Source organism: Anas platyrhynchos, chromosome 20, assembly GCF_047663525.1.
Source record: "Anas platyrhynchos isolate ZD024472 breed Pekin duck chromosome 20, IASCAAS_PekinDuck_T2T, whole genome shotgun sequence".
Lineage (NCBI taxonomy): Eukaryota > Metazoa > Chordata > Aves > Anseriformes > Anatidae > Anas > Anas platyrhynchos.
This window is the reverse complement of record NC_092606.1, coordinates 1,120,029-1,128,420: the sequence shown is the minus strand read 5'-3', so window position 1 is coordinate 1,128,420 and position 8,392 is coordinate 1,120,029. Positions and strand designations below refer to the sequence as shown.

General features: G+C 47.2%; 1 long non-coding RNA gene across 1 annotated transcript; it reads left to right on the top strand.

Annotated features, from left to right (window-relative positions):
* The first annotated feature begins 2,312 nt into the window (after window positions 1–2,312).
* LOC119713276 (uncharacterized) lies at window positions 2,313–5,988 on the top strand. Its single transcript, XR_011804256.1, has 3 exons — window positions 2,313–2,593; window positions 3,498–3,688; window positions 4,390–5,988. It is a non-coding gene; the product is annotated as an uncharacterized lncRNA (long non-coding RNA).
* Window positions 5,989–8,392: the final 2,404 nt, after the last annotated feature.

Here is an 8,392-nt window from a genome sequence, read left to right as displayed (position 1 = left end):
TTAATGAAGATCTGCGTAAATTAACAGTTGGTCCAGCTGCACTGTCATTTTAATCTAACCACAGACACTTGTGCTGCGTGCAGAAATGCCACTGGGCCACCTCCCTCACCAAAGACTGCTTTCTTCTTCTCCCCCTCCCTCTTAAATAATCCGGCGTACAGGAGGGACTGAAGAGGGAAAGGAGAGTGTCTGCTGGAAAGATAAGTCTCTAAGAACTGAGAGAATCTCAAGACTGGAATTTTGTGTTCTGCTTCTTAGACAATTTTTGTAAGCCTGATGTTAGCTTGTATCAATTTATGAATATAAAGACTCTCTGTTACCCAACAGTTTTTACCAGCTGCTCTATTTCCTTCCCATGAGTCATGCTATTAGCTTCTGCTGCCCAATTTAATTTCAACTGCTGCTTAAGCCCACATGAACTCCTCTGAAATAAAATTGTTAAAGCTAATTTAAAATACACACCAAGTGGCTCGAACGTTCGGAGTATGGCACTGCCCTGTGGATACAGCACATGGCAGCTCGCTGGGCTTCCAGAACAGCAGAGTCCTCAGCTGCAGTGTCTTTGGGGTACTGTTAAATGGAGCTGAAAGCTGAGAATGATGCCTGCAGTGCATCACCTGTAGGGCAGTGAAGTGACTGTATTCCTGTTTGAAAATCCATAAGGAGAAAAGGTAAATTTTAACTCCACTGCGAGTAATTAGACTTGAGGGTGATCCTTTCCCTGACTAATAGATAGGTAGATAGATAGATCGATCGATCGATAGATAGACAGACAGATAGATAAATGGGCTCTTGCTACATTTCCAGGTATTTGCAAAACAACTGGGGTTCTATTTTTGCTAGTGTCTTGGAAGGCGTCGCTATGTTTGGCACCGTGCAATGCTGTTATCAGTGACAAATGGTGACCTGACTGCGACTAAATGTCAAGACCTCAGTCTAAAGTAATAATTAACTGACTGTCTGCTGCCTCACAGCAAAGCCTTCCTTTTGTGGGCTCTGGGAAGCAAAGCACAGGCTTACGGCAACACTTTCCATCAGTTCTTCTTTTGGACAGATAAACCCACAGAGAAAAAAACAGTAGGAATGATCTGGTGGATGTGCCGAGGGCTGCTTCCTGTTGCTGAGAACACCGGGCATCTCATTATTTTTAATCCTGAAAGCAACAGCATACTTGGCACTGTGAAAGGCCCCCAAGCCATTGCCCCCGTGGGAACACGATGTTTGCATTTGCAGTTTCCTGATAAACTCTTGGCCGGTGCCCAACCATGGATCCAGTCTTTCTTCTTTATTATTGTTATGGTTAACTGGCCACATGGCCAATGAAACTATTGCAGAGCCAAACTGCTGGCCACCAGGACTTATTGTTGCCCTCAGCTTGGTCCTGACCCTTTAAGATGGGCACTCATTAACCCCTTTGTGCAGATGTATTTTTCTCATTATGAGGGTAGTCTGGCAGTACTGAAGGTCCACGGATTTCCTAAATATCATCATATGAGTTGAAAGCAACAGTGAAACAAAGACATCACCTCTGCCTTGCTTTCTATCCTAACAGGGATTGAGAAACAAGAAAACATTCCAAAGCTGCAAAGGGCAGGGAAAAATGCCAAGCTCTTTCTAGAGTATGTAGTATGACAGGAAAAGCCAGCTGAAAAAAAAAAAAAAAAAAAAAAAAAAAAAAAGAGAGAGTAGGCAAGAGGAAAAAATACTTCCTAGCTCAGCAAGAAGGGAAAAGACAAAGTCTCAAATGTTTTCTTCTGTTACACCTGTCAAGCATGCGAGCTTCCCCCAGATTTGTTCTCTAGTGGAATGACACTTCCGATATTTTGCTGCATTAGGCTGGAAGAACAGAAGTGGTCAGTGCATCTCGTCCTCCCATACACAGAAACAGTTACATGGGTAGAAAAGTTTATTTCTGTTCTGGAAAGCAAAAGTATTGCACAGTGCTGTGCACTTTTACAGCAGTGTAGCTGTTATCTTTATCAGAGCTTTCAATGGCACATTGATTGAAGTAAAAAAAAAAAAAAAAGATCCCCTTTCTTGACCCAGCCACGCTAGCACAAGCTGCAGACACAGACCGAAGGGGGACTGCTGTCCTGCTGAGCAGAGTGAGGAGAGTCCCGTGGCACTTTCAAGCCTGGAAGCTGCACAGGCATAAGCTGGGCACGAGTGTCTGTCCGCCCAGCCTCCACGCGGCAGTTTTATCCCGTTCCCAGCCAAGTTGTGTGACACAGCTCTTCACTACACAGCCTGCTCTTTGCATTGCAGCATGTAGTAAAGACTCCCCTGAAACCTCGACCCCTTTACATAAGGTGCTGTACAATGCAGATTGAAGAGAGATCCCTCTCTTGAAACCTCAGCAGACAACACAGGCAAAAGTTGAAAGGGTGAGCAGAAGCCCAGAGAGCTGGTATGAGTAACTGCGCGGTCATGCAGCAAGGCAGCAGCGCTGCCACGAGCACAGTGTCAGCCTCCTGGCTCCTCCTTCAGTGCTGTCCTGTTGGATCCTGTCAGAAGGCTCCATCTCGTCCCCAGATCCTCAGAGTACAGCTTGATCATCTCTAGAAGGATACCGGTTTGGAGCTCAGCAGTATAAGTAAGGATAAACACTAATTTGTAGTTTCTAATTTGCTTAAAATAGCATCAAAAGTGGCTTTTCCCATTTTTATTTACTGCTGCACTGGCAGGTACTGTACCACTGAGAGCTACCCTCATGTTACAGCATTGCTTGACAACACCACCAGCCTTGGCTTTTCCAGTCAGCATCCCACAAAGCAACGCAAGCTGCTGGGTTGCAGAACGGTGACGTGAGAGCACACAACGGCCAAAGCCCCACGGGCATGAACTGAGGCGACAGCTCCGATTTTTGAGCCTGCTTGGGGTTCTGCCATGGTTACAGGGCTCGCCTGCTTTACACACCTTCATTGCAACTGAGGGTGTAAGTGGAGGGAAGCTGCAGGCAGTACTGCAGCCGTACTGATGAAGCACGAGATGCCCTCAGCACTGCCGGGCAGGGCGAGTGGCACTGAGCACGAGGTGCCCGAGCAGCGCGCTGCCGTCCCACCAGCGCTTCCCACCAGCGCTGACTTTGCTGCACTGCCACTGGAGGCCAAGTGCCCTGGAATAAAACTGCCCCGTGTTTGCCTACCAGCACTGCTATCAGCCTCCTAATTGCACTGTAACCCGAGCCTGGTGACACAGGATGTTTATAGGGCTCGACGTTATGCTGGTTCGTGACAAAGGCTTATCACATGATGCCACAGCATCAAATCCTCGCTGCTTTAAATCCTCACTGCATTAAATCCTCATCTGGTCATGGGAGCACAAAGATGCCTGACCGAAGAGCAGAATATACAGCCCAAACTCTACCAAGCATATTTTTAAAGTACAGGGTGTAACTAAGTTAGGATATGTATGTATTTCCTGGTCATGTCAGGATATAGGCTTAAATTTCAGGTCTTGCAAAAAAAATCTCTCTTCTGTGTTTCTTTATTTAACAGCAGCATTTACCCACTCAAAAACCCAGTGATCAGACCATCTGCAGAACCAAGGAGGCAGCGTACAGCTGCTGTGAGACGAAATGCTCAGCCACAATTACAGTTGTTCTGCAGCCAATAAATCCATCTGTGGGTCTGAGCACGTACATCCCATCTCCCCGGGGCTGATCATCCAAATGACATCTGGCAGAAAGGTAGGTTACACTTCCCCACACCCTGCTTTGCTTTAGCGGGGAACCTATTGCTATTGCCAAGACTTATTTACCAATATTTTCTATACAGTCTGTGACTTCCAGAGATACAATGAATGTACGACTCGACATCTCATCTGTCTCTTTTGGAAAGACAATTTAATGACAATGCAAAATAGATGCTAGGTGAACTTGAAGTCACACCCGTGTACAGACTGCCCACTACACTTCTTACAGGAGATACTTGACACATGCTAACTTGTGTATTTTCAGTACTAATGGCAGCACTGAGCTTTTACTTTTCGTGCTGCAGAGCTGCTGGAATAATGGAGCACATAATTACATCCAGCCGTGCTTTAGTGCTCAGATTACAAAACCAGATTTCTGTGCCAGGCCTTCAGGAAGTAAGACGTGGGAGGAATTGGACAAATAACCTGCAATTATATTAATGTGGAGAGCAGGTCCTTCCCTTAAAAGCGATCAAATTCACTGAAGTGCCTGTGTCTGGCTGATCACAGAGCCAGACATGACGCTTCAGCAGAGAAAAAAGCAATGCAGGAAGCAGATTACAGCCATGGCAGTTCTGCTGCCTCCGCATCCAGGTCTGGTTAGAACTAGACGTGATGAAACAAAGCCCTCAGTGTGGAGGCACTGCCCAGCATAAATGTGCCTGTATTGCTCTCGCTTATTCCTTTACTTTACAGGCATGAGCGGTGCTCGCAGAGGCCATGTCTGGTTACAGCTGGAGGTGCAGGAGGGGTGTGCGGCGCCACCACTACTTCTTCCCAGGCTGGTTTCCTTCCAGCCACTGCAGCCTCGCAGCCAGACCTGCCCAGAGCTCCCCAGCACCACCCGGGCACTGCTCAGCTGCCACTCTACAGGAATTTGGATAAAGCAAACAGCGACTGACAGAGAAGCCAGAACTGAAGATTTTACTGACAGGCGTGACATGGTCGGCTTTTCTTAAAGTTACATTATCAGATGAGGGCATTACAACACCCTGACTTTTCTAGACCAAGAGCTCCTTAGGTAGCCCGCAGGGTTTGTGAGAAAGGATAAAACTCACAGTGGGAAGGAAGCTCCATTAACTCATTCCTATGAAAGGAACTAAACAACCTTCTTCTGAACACTGTTTTTACCTCTCGTTATTAATGGACCTTTGCTGCTTTGCTCAAAATCTTTATTGCTTATTTCTCTTCCCTTCAATTTTCTTCAGCTGTTAAGTGTTACGCCTGCTCTTCAATATGCCTTTCCTTACTGCTTCCTTTTCAGACTGCAAAAACGCTGAGAGATTGCACTCCTGGACATTTGTGCAACTGCGAAAACAAGTAAAAACCTCTTGCAAAATTTACAATGCAATGCCAGGGTCATGTAAATAAAATCTCCCAAATAATTGCCAGATTTTATACAAAATCTTATGTCTCTAATCTTGTCCAATTCCTGTTCCCCTAACCTGTTTTTCTTTCTTCTTCCTCTGCCATTGATCCACGATTATCAGCATCTATTACTGGTAGGAGTTCTGAGCCAGTGAGGTAACAGAGATGACTCTGTCACCAGTTAGCACTACCATCCCACCCCGTATTTTATTCTGAATGTGCCTGCCTGAGATATTCTGCACTCTGACAGATGTGCTTATGGGAATTTCCTTAAAAGCTGTGAGGTGTACACATTTCCTAAGAAACACATGTGGTCCTGGGGCACTGCTTTTTTTTGCCCTAATCTCTCTCCTTATACTACTATTTACTCGAGTTCATATTCTGATATTTACTTTAAGGCTCCTTTACGCCACTCTTACTCCATGTACACTGGGTAAACACAGGTGCACATTTTAGGCATGCTGTGAGAGGCTGCACTGCAAATAAGCAATATTGCTCTGATAGCTATTTCCCAGCAGTTTAACAAGCCATCAAACATGGGAGCTAGGAAAGATCTTCAGAAATTATCTCGTCCAGCCTCCAGCTGCAGAGAGCCTCCATTTCTCTCAAACTCTTCACCTTTTCTGTAACCCTCTGCGTATTTTTCCTGCAGCAACAGGCCTGGATACAAAGCACACAAAGATTTCCAGGCTCAACTCTACAGCAGCCCGGGCCCACCTCTGATCCGTAAGCAAACACGCTTTATCTATAAGCAACCTGCCCTTTCCCAGCCCTGCCACAGCAGGAATGCAGCCTTGTCCATTTCCAGGCAGCAGCTGTCAGACACAGCCCTGTAGTTCTCCAAAATGCTGACTTTCTGCTCTTATTAATTTATTGATCTGCTTTGCAGAATGTAGGTATTCGATCATTTCATTTTTCCTATTAAACTCAACTTGCTTCTCTATAAATTTAATTTGTAGAAAAACTCTTGAATTCGACAAGGACACCCTTCATTTCATGCAATCGATTTTTCCTCTGTGTGCATAATCTGGCGAGTCGAATGCCAAAACACAGACCTCATAAAAAGCAAAAAAATATTCCTCCTACTGTAAACACATCCAGCAGTTTATTACTGACTACAGTTCAGGTTAGCATAAATCACTGTATGCTTCTGTCCCCGGCCAGATATCGTATTAAAAAAATCAGGACATATTTTTGTATCTACAAAAAGCATATGGGACTGGAGCAGTTCAGAATATTCCCTGTCATTTTATCATCTGTTCCAGTCACTGTCGGCCAGCACGTAGCCCTTATTTTGACTTGTTATGTGACTGCTTTCACATTCCTCTGGTCTCACATCAACTTCCTAATCCCAGCCCTTTCAAGCTAATGCACGGCCGCATGGAGCAGCGGGGCAGACGGTCGCTGCTGCAGACATAAGGTCTGTGGTTCCAGCCCACGTGCAAGCAAGTGCTGAAGTGAGGATGCCAGGGACGGGTTCTGGTTCCTCCTCGCCTGCCCAGCCCCAGCTTCCCCTAATCAGCAGGCTCTGGCCGAGACATTTAACTGTGCCGTGCTATCAGGAGCAGGGAACGAAACGCAGGACAGAACAAGCCGTCCAAGAAAGTTCCTTTCAAACGTGGCAGACAAGGCTTCTTGCAGACCAAAACGTCAGCTGTACACATCCTCCTGCTCCATTTCAAAGAGGAACGAGCACCTCCCCTGCCAGCACTGCGGTGCTGGGAGCTGGGAGCTCAGCCCAGCATGTACCAGGGTGTGGGCACAGTGCAGCGGCTGAGGCTGCCCTGCTCTCCCTGTGGTCCAGAGACCCTTCTCTGCTATTGCTGTTTAGGACAGCTCAAGTTCAACACGCTCATCGTGACCTTCATCCGAGATAACAGCTCTGGTAGCTTCAGCGGGTAAATTTAGCGCAGATGTTCCTGACAGGCCCCCTGATGAGGCACAACACCCATGGGCAGTTTCCAACAAGGAATGGTTTTGAACCAAGAGAACAAACCCGAACCTCTGCCTCCCTCACTGCAGAGCAGCTACTCCCAGTGGAAGTCCTGAACTCGCCACGCACAGTAAGCCATCTGCTCTATTTACTATACCACAAAGATGTGGTCCAAAAATGAAAAAAACCCTAAGAGACCGTAAGAATGCAGAGAAAAAATCAATCCTGTCTCTCTCTGGTATTCCATCTGCGCAGCTCCTCCCCAGAACTCCCTTTTAGCCGGCCCTTACAGATTAACCGCTCGGGTACCAGTGATGGGTTTTGCAGCGTGTGCTGCAGCGCTGAGGGCAGCTGGGCTGTTCGGGGCTGCTGACGGCACCTTCATCCCCCCAGCAGCACAACTTCTCTGCGGCTCTCTGCTTGCTGCAGCCCCTTTTTTTCTTCAACCCTTGCTGCCCTCTGTCTCCATTCTGCTTTTCCCTTTCACCTTCTCTTCTGCTTCCACAAACTCACGCTGAACTTTCTCCAACTCAAGGAGGCTCAAAACAAACAGGAGCTTGTGAATTATTAACAGTGTAGACTATAAATAGTGCATTTTTAATGACAGCCGGACCACCGGGATGCACGCACTACTGCACAGATCAGCTGCTGGGCCTGATGTCACTGCCTTGCAGTGTCCCCTCACCTGCCATTTGCCATGGGTACTCCGCAGAAGGGCAGCTGTGGAGAAGAGGGGCAGAAGCCCTGGGCCTGAAAAGCACCATGGGCTCTTCTAGTCCTTTGCCATGTATTTGACACTCCCTGGGCTGAGCTGGCTTCCAGAGGTCTGTGTACGATCCAAACCACCACAACAGAAATGCAGCCCGGTGGTCCCCGAACAGGAACCCTCGCTGGGACAGCCTGCACAAACCCAACAGGGATCTGCACAGTGGGCAGAGCATGGGTGGAAACTGTGATCAATATTCTCTGCCGATCCATACTAGGATTCATTAACTGGAACGAATGGAACGGCCTCTCCATGGCGGAAACCTTCCAGCAGAAAGCCACAGCAATGGAAATGAAGCACCGCAAGCGCCCTGCTGAGAGTCCTGCACGTGCCCAGAAGGCAGAGACGCGTGACGCGGACACCTCCACAGTTTTACAACTCCAGATAGAACGACAAATGCATACAGCCCCGTTCTATACGGGCAGCACAGTCCCTTAGTTGGAATGCACCCCGATTTCAGATGGATTGCCTCGTCCAGCCTGGTAACTGAATGAGTCAAAAAGACTTCCACAAAGCTGATTAAAAACACGGATCATAAATCAGTTAAAAAATTCAAAGAAAAAACAAATGCAATTTGTGTAACCAGATTCACCGTGGCAGTACACAGGAATGTGGAATAAGCAGATTCTGGT